This window comes from Euphorbia lathyris, chromosome 2 (genome assembly GCF_963576675.1).
Source record: "Euphorbia lathyris chromosome 2, ddEupLath1.1, whole genome shotgun sequence".
Lineage (NCBI taxonomy): Eukaryota > Viridiplantae > Streptophyta > Magnoliopsida > Malpighiales > Euphorbiaceae > Euphorbia > Euphorbia lathyris.
Window position 1 is genome coordinate 23285946 of NC_088911.1, and position 15315 is coordinate 23301260.

Sequence of the window (15315 nt, forward strand, 5' to 3'; positions counted from 1 at the left end):
TAACGGTGGTGTTGAGGTTTTTTTTTTTTTATAATTTAATTCATTTTATATGTTAATTAGGTTTCTATTTATGATTTTATTTCTATTCACTACGAATTTATATTACTATAATATACTGTGAAGTGTTATTTTATTACTAATTTACTTTTTAATATTTTATATAATACAAATTAAGTTTTATTTTTTAGGTTCGTTAATTATTAATATTTTTATTTTTTTATTACCTGTTAAATATATTATTATTATCTGATTAATTTTAAATTTATTGTATTCTGATTCTGATTCTAAAATTTGAACCAAACACTTGTAAAAGTAATTGAATTCCGATTCCGGATGAAACCAAACAAAAGAAATAAATAGGCATTCCGATTCTGATTCCGTAGCATTCCGATTCCGATTCCAATTCTGATTCCGAAGTTTGAACCAAACACCCCCTAACATGAATGACGGAGAACAAATTTTGCTTCGTCCAAAATCTCATTTCCGATGTCCCGTAAGGAGAGACGTACGATATCTTCCTTGTTTCATTTCCAATCATTTGTCCTTTTTCCTTCACCTCCACATGTTTTTTCAGTTGTGTCTAAACAAATAAGAAATCCATGAAAATTCACAAAAAGAAAACTAAAGACAAACTTAATCCAATAGAATAATAGATTACTTATATATCCTGTGAAGAGAATCACCATTATGATTCATAAATGTATCTTACTCTTTTGCTAAGATTAACACCTAAAAAACACACCAGTTATTAGAAATTTGCATACTCTAACTGCATAATGGATCAACCATATGCCTTCCCTGCTATCATAATGAATATAAAACCAAACTTTTCATAGGCTGCTGAAGGAACAACATGAACATATTATACATTCCATATTGATGGATGCCAATATGATAAAATTCTAAATAATTTTCAATTGATACAATGTCTGGAGGCCATCTTACACTGAATCATAAAAAAATCACTAAATTTAGACTTAGCCTCTACTCAATCTGAATTTGAGGAGCTTGATGTGGATGAAAATACTCGCGAGAACCATGACATTTTTTTGTAATTGCTGAAGTCAATTAGACCAACCAAAATGAACTTAACTTGCAATCCGAACATGGAGAACAAAATTAGATACATATTAAAAGCAGAGATGTTACAAATGGGAAAATTTGAGAAATAGCAAATCTGAATTAGATGAATTTGAAGTGAACAATCAGATTTATAATTATACAACAGAGCCCTCAATAGCTTTTCATATAACAGGTACAAATCAACTTTTGGTTCCTTTTTCAAGCTATGACCATTAAGGCAACAAAATTATTGGCAAAGGAAAGCAAAACATACACTGAGGCTAACCTATCATGAAGGCGTTTATACACACTAGTGACCTACTAATACTATGGATGGAGCTGGTCATAATTCATAAACCATTAGTGTGAAAACCCATAGGCTCAACTTGAAACTTAATTGCTTGCATTTCCAAGTTATTTTATTGAAGTATTTCCTTAAATTCATTAAATTACATGTATTATAACCTAAACTTACCCGATCTCTATGGAAAAAGAGAGGATAGATTCTAACATCAAACAAAAAGCTGAAATTCTACTACAAAAATTCCTAAATCAACAATTTAAATGTACTGGTCCTTTATACTCATGTAAAAAAACAAAACAGTGTTGCTCAATATTTAGACATCCATATATGACAATAGCTTTAAGTAATGTTCTCGAATTGATTGGTGTGATGTTATGTATGGCTTTCAAGTTTGTAAAATGCAGCAAGAAGCATGAGAAACCAAAATAACTATCAGTAATAGTTCATGAATGCAATAAAATCATCCATGTTATTTGAAATCTCATCACATCTGAATGCCACATTTGTAAACTCATCATATTATTTTCTTTTTAAGATAAAAGAACCAATAATAAAAAAAAAGTTCATGTTGGCCAATAATAACAATTAGGAGAACATAAAGAATTGTTGTAAGAAATAACTCTAAAAATCTCATTGGCAAAAAATCCAGTGGGAGGGAAGGATCCAACCACAACAATTGCATGAGTGCTTCACCATAAAAATAGACATGGAAACCTATAATGAACCAGAAGAAAACATTTTGAAAAGGACAAAATTTAGAAACATGAAAACACTTAGAAAAAGAGAGATAGGGAGGAGAGATCAGAAAAAAAAAACTCAGAAGTAAGAAATTGAAGAAGAGATTGAGAGGCACTGCCATGATAAAGAAGCAAGAAATTGAAGAACAGGTTGAGACTTGAGAGTGGTTTACTAAGAAGATTAATAAAACTGGAAAGTAAAAAAATTACAACATTCAAGCTAAATTCTAGGGAACCTAGTCTAAATAGTGATGTATAAAGAACCAAAAACAACTGATAAATAGAAATGAATCAGAAAATAATCTTACCCGAGAAGAGAAGTAGCAATATGCATTTATAGCCATTTGAAATCGAAAATCTCAAATTAACCCGAGTCTGTAGAAGAACATTTTAGTGATCAATAGACAAAATGGTTTAGATAACAAATTGTCACATAGAAATTCAAATGTAAGAAACAAAATAAGGAAAACTCTGTATTAATCCTCTTCCAAAATGCAAATCACGATAGACATACACATAATGGAAAAAAAAATATGAAATGCAAAGTAAGTAATTGAATTGAAAAACTAAGGTGAAATTAAAATACAAAGTACCAAGGATACAAAGGAAGTTCCGAAAACCATGATCTGAAAGGCTAATTAGGATATCGACTTTTAGTGGCTCCTGAAGCGTCTCATTATTAGTATAAGCCATTTGATTTAACCAAATAAGGTTCTCAATTCAAATAATAACATGGCATTTTCACTGTGAACATTTAAATGACACCACCCTATGTTTCACAGACACTTCTCTTTAATACCGTTTCTATATTTTGTGTCTATATCCGTGTTCGTTTCATGTCTATGTCCGTGTTCGTTTCATGTCTATCATCTAAATGGAACAAAGTCAGTAATGGAATGCAGCAGTTGAACAATTACATTTCAATTAGAGCAGACTCAGCTACGATTTCATAACAAGCGAGTGATAGTTTTTCTTATATCTGAATGCTTAAATCCCTTCCATTTTTCTTTTCTATGTAGTAATCAGTGATCATAACTTATGTAGGGGGCAAATATATACCAAAATAATTTATGTACAAAATTTTGTTGCTAAAATTCAAGAAAATAATAAATAAAGGTTTATTGATATCTAACCCAAAATCTTGTCCCTTCGTACTTGCAGAAAATACAACTCTACAATTTTATAGGAAGTGGAGATATATACATACCTTGTAGGGGCTTGGAACATTATATTGATCAATATTACATTATTTTTAACATACTAAAGCAAAACCTTTACTATACAGTCAACTAATGTTCAAGATCTGCAAAATTTGAATTACCAAATTATTAATAATCCATAAAGGATAATAGTAAATTAAAAACTTGTACAAATAAAGAATGGTAAAATATATTAGTTAATTAACTCAAAATGTTTTTTAAGCAAACCACATAACAATTATTACATGAATGGGAGCAAGTATTCATACTAAAAGAAAATGATTGCCAGATTTACCTATCATGAAGGATCCAGATTTACCTATCATGAAGGATCACACTCAGTGACACATAAAGAAATTAGAAAACTTCACTAAAACACAAATCAGAAGTCAGAAAGTACAAAAGGAAAATTGCAGAACCGAAGGAAATTTAGTAATATCCTATGAAAATGGTAACTCACAAATAGACTGGAACTTCCTCGGCAACAGGAAGCAGAATGAAGAACAGCAACACCAGCTAACAACATTGGTGCATATATCTCCATGTTTCTCCAATGCAATAACCAACTCTGCTTTCAGGTCTTACTTCAAGTCCCACCTTATCTGAACTCCATTTGGGAATTAGAAATCAAAAAAACAAATTAAGCAAAACCCTAAACTGATTATAAAGGAATTTAATCTAGAAGTTAGAAATCAAGGGAAGAACTTACATTTCTCAATTGTCGGACTTCACTCACCAAGCATATTGATCCAAGGAGATCAGAAACAAATTGAATGAAAATCATCCCGTGCAGTTGTGGAAAGATAAAGTAGAACGTGCGGATACGTGACAGAAACTCCTAAGCATATCGTGAGAAGAATAAACCGTAGGAAAGAGAAACTGAACTCTGGGAAGATCATTATCTAGATCTTTCTCTCTCTTTTAGATCTATCTTCTCTTTTTCAGATCTGTCTTCTCTCTCTCAGATCTGTTGTCATGGTGAAGAATTTTTATGAAGATGGAGAATTTTGAGATCTATCTTCTCTCTCTCAGATCTATTTCTCTCTTTTAGATCTTTTTTCTCTCTTTTAGATCTATCCTCTCTCTCTCAGATCTATTTCTCTCTTTTATATCTTTTTCTCTCTTTTAGATCTTTTTCTCTCTGTTAGATCTATCTCCTCTCTCTCTCTCTCTCTCGGCTAGGATTCATGGTAAAGCGTGTTAGGGATAGATCTAGGGAGAGGGGGGCTGTGGCCGGCGAGGGGGGGTCGGATCTGGAGGGGATTTGCGGCAAGGAAGGGGGCGGTGGCCTGGTGGTTTGGGGCGAGAAGGGTGAGGCAAGTTTTGTTGGCGGCGAGCGTGCACCTGGTGTAGATCGGGGCGGGGCGCTTGGCGGGGTGGAGGCACGGGAATCCAGGGGCGTCGGTAGGGATCTCGTGGGCATGGATGGTGCGTCAGCAGGGTTCTCGCGGGCGCCGCCCGTGCGACTGGGGACGGATCTTTGTGATCCACAGGCGGCAGATTCGACAAGGTTGTCGCGGCTGGGTGCGGATCAATGGGAGATACGGGCGGCTGGGTTTTCTGATGCCGGGGGTAAGGCTCCCCCAATCTCGAGGGGAGAAGTGGGGAGGGGGGTGCCTGGCGCAGGGCTATGCGCCGATAGTGCCGGGCACTGCCCAGGCGCTACCGACTCCTCGGTCGGGCAGTGGGCTGGGGCTGTCGGCGCAGTGCCTTGCGCGGGATCCTCTCCTCCGGGCTGTGAGGGGCAGGCAGGGGCTACGACGGGGAGGCAGGCTGCCTCGGGTCTGGATGTTTCTAATAATTCGGGAAGGGTGGGTGTTGTAGGAGTAGCTCATGGGAAGACGGTCTCCCCCAGACCTAGGGTTCAGATGAGCGAGATTGGTAAAAACTCTTGGAAGGACACGGTCATGGGGGTGGCTGAGGAAGAGCCGGTTTTAGAGGAAGTTTTAATGGTGGGAGATTCTGATGATATGTTCTCGGATTCTGATGAGGAAGATAATGGCCAGGAGGATCCTCTCTGTCCGGTCATTAGACTTTCCGCTGCAGAGAAGCGTGAGCTTAGAGAGAAGTGGAAGGTGTCTTTGATTGTTACTGTCCTGGGTAAGCGAATTAGTTTTAACTATTTTGCCCAAAGAATACAAGCGCAGTGGGCAAGGAAAGGTAAAGTCAGTATTACTGACCTGGAAAATGACTACTATGTCATTAAATTTACTAGGGTTGAGGATTATAATTCGGTTATCAAGGGAGGCCCATATATCATTTCCAATCATGTTTTGGCCTTAAGGCCTTGGGTTCCTAATTTTAATCCTCACGACTGTTCGGTTAACAGGATCTTGACTTGGGTAAGATTCCCGGGCCTTCCCATTGAGTACTACAGTGAAAACTTTCTGAGTAAAATAGGAGGTTTGGTTGGTAAGGTCCACCATGTGGACAAGACTACAATTGGGGCCATTAGGGGTAAGTTTGCTAGGGTATGTATAGATGTTGATCTGGCTAAACCTTTACTTTCTAAGTTCTGTGTTCAGGATAAAGTGTTCTTTATTGAGTATGAAGGTTTACATAACATCTGTTATGATTGTGGCATGTATGGTCATTCTCAGGAGGGTTGCCCTAAAAGGGAGAGGGTTGTTATAGAGAGGGTTGAGAGTAGTGTGCGGATTACTGGAGGGAACCAGGGGTATGAAGGGAACTTTGGTCCCTGGATGGTGGCAAAGAGGCCCGTTAGACGTAGGAATCAACCTGCAGTGGTTCACAATCGTCCTCCTGATATCAACACAAATTCTAAGTCCCTTTCTCCTAAAGCTACTGTTATTCCAAATGTCAAGGAGAAGCCTGTCCTCAAAGCTAGAAAGGAGGCTGGGGTTTCTTCAGTAGCCTTGCCTGGGTCCAGATTTGGGGCCCTGATGATTGAGGAAGTTCAAGAGTCAGACCAAGATGATAATCATATGGATGAGAGTATTCCAGGATTAGAGTCTGTAGATCCAGTCGAGAAGGTGGTTGAATCTATGAACCCGCTTTTTGTCTCTAAGGATGAAGCCCAGGGGGGGACCCTGACCCTTGCAGCTAGAAGGATGAAGAATTCAAATGAGGTTAGTATTCCTGTTCCTGGTATTGATCCTAGGATTGGGAAATCTATGGGAGTTAACAAAACTAATATGAAAAAGCTTAAAGGAAAACAAAAAAGTGGCCTTAACACTTTGGCGTTTCCAGATAAGAGGGGGCCCGGGGGTACCTCGGTAAGGCTCTCAGGAGCCCCTAGTAAATACCTAGCTTAGGGTAGGGGTGTGGTCAGTTGTCCTCCTTTCTATGGATTTGTTATTTTGGAATGTTAGGGGTGTGGCTAGCAAGGCTACCCGTATCCATATTAATGATCTTATTAAGCAGTTTAATCCATCTTGATTTGCTCTTTTGGAAACTAAGATTAGTGGTGAGAAAGCAGATGAGGTGGTTAAGAAGTTTAAGAACTGGCACTGTGTTAGATCGGAGGCAACTGGCCGGGCTGGGGGGATTTGGCTTTTTTGGAGGCCAGATCGGATTCATTTTGATATTCTTAGCATGGATAAGCAGTTCATTCATTGTAAAGTGAGTATTTCCGGCAATACTCCCTTTTTTATTACCCTTGTGTATGCTGACCCTATCTTGTCTAATCGAAAACGGCTCTGGGAGGTTCTCTATTCTATGAGTGTCAGCATTTCGGAGCCCTGGTTTGTGGCGGGTGACTTCAATGATATCGCCTTTATGAGTGATCAGAGAGGGGGATCCAATCATTATGTTAATCGCTGTCTGCATCACAAGAATAGTATGGATTTATGTGGGCTTTCCGATCTGGGGGCTTCTGGTCATAAATTCACTTGGAAGCGTAATAATACTTTTGTTCGATTGGACAAAGTCTACGCTAATGTTTTAGCTCTAACTTCCTTCCCCGAGTGCTCTGTGTTGAACCTCCCGTTCCGTCATTCAGATCATTGTCCTATTTTGTTTAGACTTTTGAGAGGTAAGCATCCTAGGGGTAAGAGACCGTTCCGGTATCAGTTGGCTTGGGAGTCCCATCCTAAGTTTAAAGAGTTCGTTCATGAGAGTTGGAGACCTCATTCGTATGTACTGCAAGCTGCTGAAGGGTTCAGGAATAAGGTGCAGGGGTGGAATAGGAATGTGTTTGGGCATATTATCAGAAGGAAGAACAAGTTATTAAAGAGGATGGAGGGCATTCAACGCAGGTTGGAGGGGAGGTTTGATCATAGCCTTGAGGGCCTCCTCAGAACCCTTCAGAAGGAGCTGGAGGCTGTGCTTAGGCAGGAGGAGTTCCTTTGGTTCCAGAAGTCTCGGAAGTCCTGGATTAGAGATGGGGATCGTAATACCAAATACTTTCATCTCTCTACCCTGATCAGAAGGCAGAGAAATAGAATTGAGGCCATTAAGGATTCTAATGGTGATTGGGTTTATGAAGATGAGGTTATTCGGAACTTAGCCCTGGATTTCTACAGAGAGCTGTTCAAAGAGGAACCTGTTCTTTTGGAGAGGGCTCACTCTATTGCTACATTTCCTTTAATCAGTGAGGATTGTAGTCAAGAGGCCTTTCAACCTATTTCCCGAAAAGAGATTGACCAAGCTATCTTCAGCATTGGGGCTTCTAAAGCTCCTGGGATTGATGGTCTTCCGGCGGGCTTTTACCATAAGCATTGGGATGTAGTGAAGGAAGGCATCTATAATTTTGTCTTGGGGGTGTTCAGTGGTTCGAAGGATATTGAGCTGGTTAATAGAACCCTCCTGGTTCTGATTCCTAAGATTGATAAGCCTTCTTCCTTTTTGTATATGAGACCTATCAGTCTTTGTAATGTTCTTTACAAAACTGTTACAAAGATTGTGGCTAATAGAATCTGTGGCATTCTTTCTGCGATCATTTGTCAGAATCAGGGTAGCTTTGTGCCTGGTAGACAAATGATGGATAATGTGGTGATCGCCCAAGAGATGGTCCACACGATGAAGATTAGGAAGGGGAGGAAAGGCATTGTGGCTCTGAAGCTGGATTTAGAGAAGGCCTATGATCGAATTAATTGGGATTTCTTGATGGAGAGCCTTGAGAGAGCTAGAATCCCGGACAGCTGGAGAAGTTTAATTAAGGTATGTATTTCTTCTCCTGTGTTTCAAGTTATGGTCAATGGGGATATGTCAGAGGAATTTTCCCCGGGCAGAGGAATCCGTCAGGGGGATCCTATGAGCCCTTTCCTTTTTGTTATTGCTATGGAGAGGCTCTCTCACCTGATTCAGGATGCGATTGATAATGGGAGTTTCCACCCTGTGGCGATCAACAACTTCTGTCCCCAGGTGACTCACTTATTCTTTGCAGATGATGTCCTTATCTTTCTTGAGGGTAATGAGGAGCAGTTGAGAGTCATTATGGATATTCAGGATTGTTTTTGTTCGGCCTCTGGGCAGAAGCTTAATATCCAGAAATCTAGGATGATGTGCTCTAAGAATATGAATCAGAGAGTCTGTAAGAGATTAAGTGATCTCTCAGGTATTCCTCTTACTGATTCTCTTGGGAAGTATCTGGGCGTTCCCCTCCATAGTGAGCGTGTGTCTAAAGGCTCCTTCAAAGAGACTTTGGATAAAGCTAATTCGAAGTGTGCCACTTGGAAAGCCAAGACTCTGTCTCTCGCTGGCCGCCTCACGTTAATTCAATCTGTTAATTGTGCTGCTCCCAATCACATCATGCAGGCTTGTAAGCTTCCGGATCCTGTGCTTAATGATCTTGACAAGATTAACCGTAGGTTCCTGTGGGGGGAAGCTGCGGAGGGCAGGAAGATCCATCTTGTGCCTTGGAGTGAGGTTTTCCAGCCTAAAGATTCTGGGGGTCTGGGTATTAGGAAAGCAAATGACAATAATAAAGTTTTATTAATGAAACTCCTTTGGCGTATGTGGCAAAACCCCTCCTCTCTTTGGGTTCGCCTCCTTTGTGGTAAGTATCGGAAAGACAAAATCTTCGGGGGCCCGAAAGAGAGAGTTGCTAATTGTTCCTTCCTCTGGAAAGGACTTAGTGCTGTGTTTGATGAGTTCTGCTCGGGAGTTGGCCTGGAGGTGGGGAATGGTAAGTCCATTAGTTTCTGGTTTGATAACTGGATTGGGGATAAACCGTTAATTGAGGTGTGTTCTTCCCCCCCGCCTAGTGATATACGCAACTGGAGGATTGCCGATGTGGTTGACTCGGAAGGGGACTGGATCTGGTCAAAGTTTGATACTTTCTTTAGCCTTGAGACTCTCCTTAGAATGCGGGGAGTGAAGGTGAGTAATCAAGAGGAAGACTTGGATAGGCACTGTTGGGCGCTGACTAACAATGGAGTTTATTCTTGCAAATCGGCCTTTGAAGCTTTCTCTCTCTTTAGATCTGATCCTCCCTCGGATGTGTGGAAGTCGATTTGGACCCTTAAAGTTCCTTTCCGTATTAGGAGTTTCCTGTGGCTGGGCGTTAAGGACAGGCTTCTTACTAATTCGGATAGGCACAGAAGGCACTTGGCTGATTCTGGAGCTTGCAGTAGATGCAGAGGCCATGTTGAGACTTTGTGCCATGCTCTTAGAGATTGCTCTAATAGTAAAGAGGTTTGGAGGAAAATTCTCCCACACCATATTTTCTCTTCCTTCATGGCACATTCTGAGGTCGACTGGTTCTCTGATGGTGTTAGAGGAAAGTTGCTTCCATACATGGAGCATGGTGACATTTTCTTTGCTATTATCTGTCACCAAGTTTGGAAATGGAGAAACGAGGAGATTTTTGGAGATAAAACTGTTTTTATGACAAACTTAGCTGATTTCTTCTCGAAAAAACTTTTCTCTATTATCGATAGTTTCAAAGGAGAGTCCCTTGCCAGAGCCTCTCAGTGTTGTGATGTCCATCTCGTGGGATGGAGCAGGCCAAGAGAGGGGGTTGTGAAGCTGAATACTGATGGTTCCTGCCTCAGTAACGGTAAGATTGCGGCTGGAGGTGTGCTTAGAGATGTAGGGGGCGTCTGGCTTTCTGGGTTCTCCCAGAATTTAGGGTTGGGTTCTTCCTTTTCTGCGGAGCTCTGGGCTATTCTTACTGGAATCAATCTTGCTAAAAGGCTGGGTGTTAAGAGGCTCTCTGTGGAGTCTGATAATTTGGAAGCAATCAAAATGATTTCTGAGAATCATTCTATGGGTCTTAACAGTCGCAACCTCATCAAAGCTATTATAAGGCTTTGCTCCTCCTTTGAGTTCGTAGAGTTCAGACACATTTTTAGAGAGCAGAATCGTGTTGCTGATCGCTTGGCGGCGGCGGGCCATGAAGGGACGTTAGGCGTTACTACCCTTCCTGTTTCCCCTAGTTTCATCTCTCATCTTCTCTTAGAAGATAGGATTGGGGTTAGCTTTCCTAGGCTAATTCCTGGGTAGTTTGTTGTTGTTCGTTTTTCTTTTCCTTTTCTACCAAAAAAATAAAAATAAAGGAATAAGCAATTACTAACACAAAGACACCTCAGCAATTAATACTCTAAAAACATGACACCTCAGCAATTTTTCTACTAATTTAGTATATTGTATTAGATATTTATTTTTTTTATTATTATTATACATGAAGTGTTAAGTCTCTATCGAACAAAAACAAAACAACTACAAACAGATAGAACGTGAGGTGCTCGTCCCACAAGTATTAGTAAAAAGAAGATTTTGGAGACCTACCGACGATGCACTACATTCATTATGGTTAAGAAAAGATTTCTTGTAAAATTCATCATCTAATCAGTTGCTTTATTACCTTCCAGAAGGCATGTTGCACTCTCAATTTCAATTTTGCTTCAATGAACGCTTACACCCCTCCATAATTCAATAGTATCTATATACCGAACTCATGAATAGAAACAAGACAAACGACTATCTGAGAATCAAGCTCAACAACAACTCTATAGAAATCCTTCATCCAAGCTAAATCTTACCCATTATAGATCCCCAAAGCTATGTTATGAAAGCCAATCAATCCCTAGGTTACAACTAAAACCATAAACTCAGTGCCCCAAAGTATTACGAATCAACTCCCCATGGAAGCAAACCTCAAGTTTCCTTTACTAGCCCTGTAACAATTTGATACAGATCGGTTTCGTGACGTGTTAGTTTTAATCGTAAACTAACAAAGATGTTCTTCTCTAGCTAAACTAGAAGGAGTGAATCCCAATTTCATGGACTAAATCCATAGAAATAATAAAATCCCCATTGTTGAAGGTAGAACCTTAACAAAGCTTCACAAAGAAGTTGATAATTTGATTGATAAAAAGTTAAAACATTACAAAGAGAGAGAGATGAATTTATATCATCTCAAAAACCCTAATTGCCAAATTACATAAAGGGCAAATTAAATAGCTAATTAAAACATAAAGATAAGGGGTAAATGGGTTAAATATAAAGGGGTGGCATGGATGGTAAATAGGGAGTGGCATGGTTGTAATAAGGGAGTGGTAAAGGTGTAAATAAGGAGTGGCAGGATTGTAAATAAGGAGGAAGCTGGAGTAAAGAGCAAGTTCCTTAAACTGAAGGCACGCGGGGCGTGCCTTGGCTGCTGAGCTCCTCTCTGGATCAGTACTCACTCTACGCGGGGCGTGCCCAATTCTACGCGGGACGTGCCTTGGCTATTGAACTCTTCTCCGGATCAGACACTCAAGTACGCGGAGTGTGCTATTAGGTACGCGGGGGCGTGCCTGAGCTGTTGAGCTATTATGTGGCCCTGTTTTGGCCTCTTTACTCGCTTGTTGCTCGTGCTTGGTCCTTCCTCCGACTTTCCTCGTACGGACCCGATCCTAGGGAAAGATGCCCGCATCATACACTCTCTCTTAAAAAGAACTTGACCCCAAGTTGCTTGCCACATATTGATGAGACGTGTTCGTTGTGAATGAACCCAAGCCCTCAAATCGAACCAAAGTGTTGTTCGAGATGAATTCAAGAAGTCCACTCCATATATTGTCGGACTCACCTTCTCCTCGCGAGCTTTTCCCCATATCTCCACAAGTGCCTCACCCCGGACTTCATCTTCCGTGGTACTCATCTCCCCATCTCCACCAATATCGGATGCTCTTCCAACATCGAATGGTATGCCTTGGCAAAGCTTGTCAAACCACGTCCCAATAAATGCTTGGGTGATCTTCCAACGCCCCTCATTTGGTTGCGCGGACCACCCATGGATACTCTTGATCTCCCCATCACGAACTTGAGAAATCAACACACTCTTCTTCCGCTCTTGGCATACCTTGAATTGAATGTCCCGACGACACGTATCAACCCAATTAGAATCAATCTCACAAATATTCTTCAAAACCCCAACATGATCTTGAGTCGAATATGCCCGGACCTTAATGTACCTCACGCCATCAACCCGGATGCTAGGCTCAATCTCCACTCGCTCATAGCCAAACTCAAATGACATGTCCCGGTGCCATATATCAACCCGAATTGGAACGATCCCTTGAGTACTCTTCACAACCCAAACATGACTTTGAATTGAATATGCCCGGACTTGGCTATCACTCATTCCACTAACTCGGCTATCATGCTCATTCTCTCCTTGCCCATGGCCCACATCAAATGGAATATCCCGGCGACATTTGTCAACCCACATCATAGTGAACCCAAGCACACACGTAGTAGCTCCTCCCTCACCTTGGGTTAACAATCCCGGAACTTCAAGACTTGCCACTTTACTAACTTGGCCATGATTCTCCAAGTCTTGAATTCCGTCAATCTCCTCAACATCTCTCGAGCGGCTATTCCCATTCATCAAAGACTTCATAAACCCCACTCTCTTCATCACAAGATCGCTTCTCATTGACTCCTCATAAGGTTGATGCTTCCTCAACAAGCACAATATATACCCACACACATACATGTCAATAAGGCACACAATAGTGAATTCCGGATTTACCAAGTCTTGATTTCCTTGCATCTTCTCTATATTCCACGGGAAGCCATTCCCCTTCAACAAGCAATCACCAAAGCCCACAACAAGATCACCCCTCATGGTCCCATCATAGGGAAGGTTCTCCCTCAACATAAAGTTCACATCCCTTACAACAAGCTTGCCTCTCATACGCTTATCATAGGGAAGGTTCTCACTCAACATAGAGTCCACATTACTCACAACAAGATCATCTCTCATGGGCTCATCATAGGGAATGTTCTCCCTCAACATGAAGCTCACACTCCTCACAACAAGATCACCTCTCATGGGCTCATCATAGGAAAGATCCTCCCTCAACATAAAACTCCCATTCCTGATGACAAGATCACCCCTCATGGGCTCATCATAGGAAAGATCCTCCCTCAACATAAAACTCCCATTCCTCATGACAAGATCACCCCTCATGGGCTCCTCATAGGAAATGTTCTCCCTCAACATACACAACCAAACTTCCAACACATATATTTCAACAAAAGCATAAAAGAATAAGTTCAGATTTTACCCAATGAGTGACTCGATTCTTTTGCATGTGGCATGTGCTAGGCATCTCGGTGCTATCAATAGGCTTCATAGAGTAACCTTCCTCTTCCTTTCTAGAGCTCAACTCACCATATGTAGAGCTAGGTGCATATCTCCCGGATCCCATGTTATGTCTTGTGGTAGCCTTCTCAAAGGTGGAAGCCCTTTAAGAAGACCTTTAGGTGGCTCGTTGGAAGACATGTGCTTGTCACCCTCGGACATCGGCTCAACTTCCTCATTTCCAACTTCGCTACCCCTATTCTCAACCTCATTCTCCTCTTTGGATTTGACTTCACTAGGAGAGTGGCTAACTAGCTCATCCATGGAACCCAAGTCAAGATGATTTAATGTCTCAACTGTTCCACCAATGCACCCATTCACATTCAACTCCTGAGTTGGACAATCTTCCAAAGTGGTCTCCATTTTCTTACTAGGAGAACTCTTCAAAGGTGTAAGGACATATCGAATTCCGCCTTTGCGTATGGTGTAGGTGTTGCTTCTTCCCGCATGTGAGGCATCACAATCAAATTGCCATGGCCTACCAAGTAGCACATCACAAGCACCCATCTCCACAACATCACACATAGCTTCATCCCCATAAGCTCCAATAATGAAAGGAACTTTACACCAATGAGTAAATTGAAGCTTTTCCACCTCGTTGACCCAACCAAGGCGGTAAGGTCTAGGATGTGGCTCGGGAACCAACCCAAACTTGATTATGGCGGACCGACTAATGATATTTGCTTGGCTTCCTCCGTCGATCACCATCTCACACTTCTTCCCAAGAACTAAGCATCGAGTTCTAAATAATAGATGACGTTGAATAGGCTCCTCTTCACTAGGCATTGGTACCCTAGTCACCAAATACACATTGTGCTCATTGCCATCATCATCAACTTCATAGGTGTCTTCAACTTGGCTCCACTCAACACTTCTCGACTCATCTTCATCTTGGAACCGATTTTCTTCACCATCATAAGCATCTTCGTTCCGGCTCCACTCTACATTTCCCGTCTTATAGTCATCTCGGAACCGACCTTCATCATACTCATAAGTGTTTTCATTTCGGTTCCACCCAATATTTCCTGACTCATAGTCGTCTCGGAACCGATCTTCATCATTATAAACTTCTTCGCTTCGGTTCCACTCTACATTTCCCAACTCATCATCATGATGGAACCTACCTCCATCATACTCATAGATATCTTCGTTGTAGTTCCGTTCAACATCCTCCAATTCATCATCACAATAGAATCTACCTTCATTATCTTCATAAGGAGCCCCGTGTCGATCCCACTCAACACAGTGACACTCACTCTCATCATAGTAGACTCTATCTTCGCCTTCCTCATAAGCGGTCCCATAGTGGTTCCACTCAATGCTTCGACGTTCATCCTCCCCACGGTAAACTCTACCATCTTCATCATAATCAAACTCATATGCACTATGAAAAAGTTCACCATCCTCACATATTTCATCTTCGGAAGCGTGCTCTCTCTCTTTAACCTCATCCTCGAATTCGCCTTCATAATAATCACG

General features: G+C 41.1%; 1 long non-coding RNA gene across 1 annotated transcript; it reads right to left on the bottom strand.

The window, feature by feature from the left end:
• Positions 1-876: 876 nt before the first annotated feature.
• Positions 877-4146, bottom strand: LOC136220435 (uncharacterized). The gene is made up of 2 exons (XR_010684526.1): positions 4012-4146; positions 877-3904 (listed from the first exon to the last, which is right to left on the bottom strand). It is a non-coding gene; the product is annotated as an uncharacterized lncRNA (long non-coding RNA).
• Between the last annotated feature and the right edge of the window lie 11169 nt (positions 4147-15315).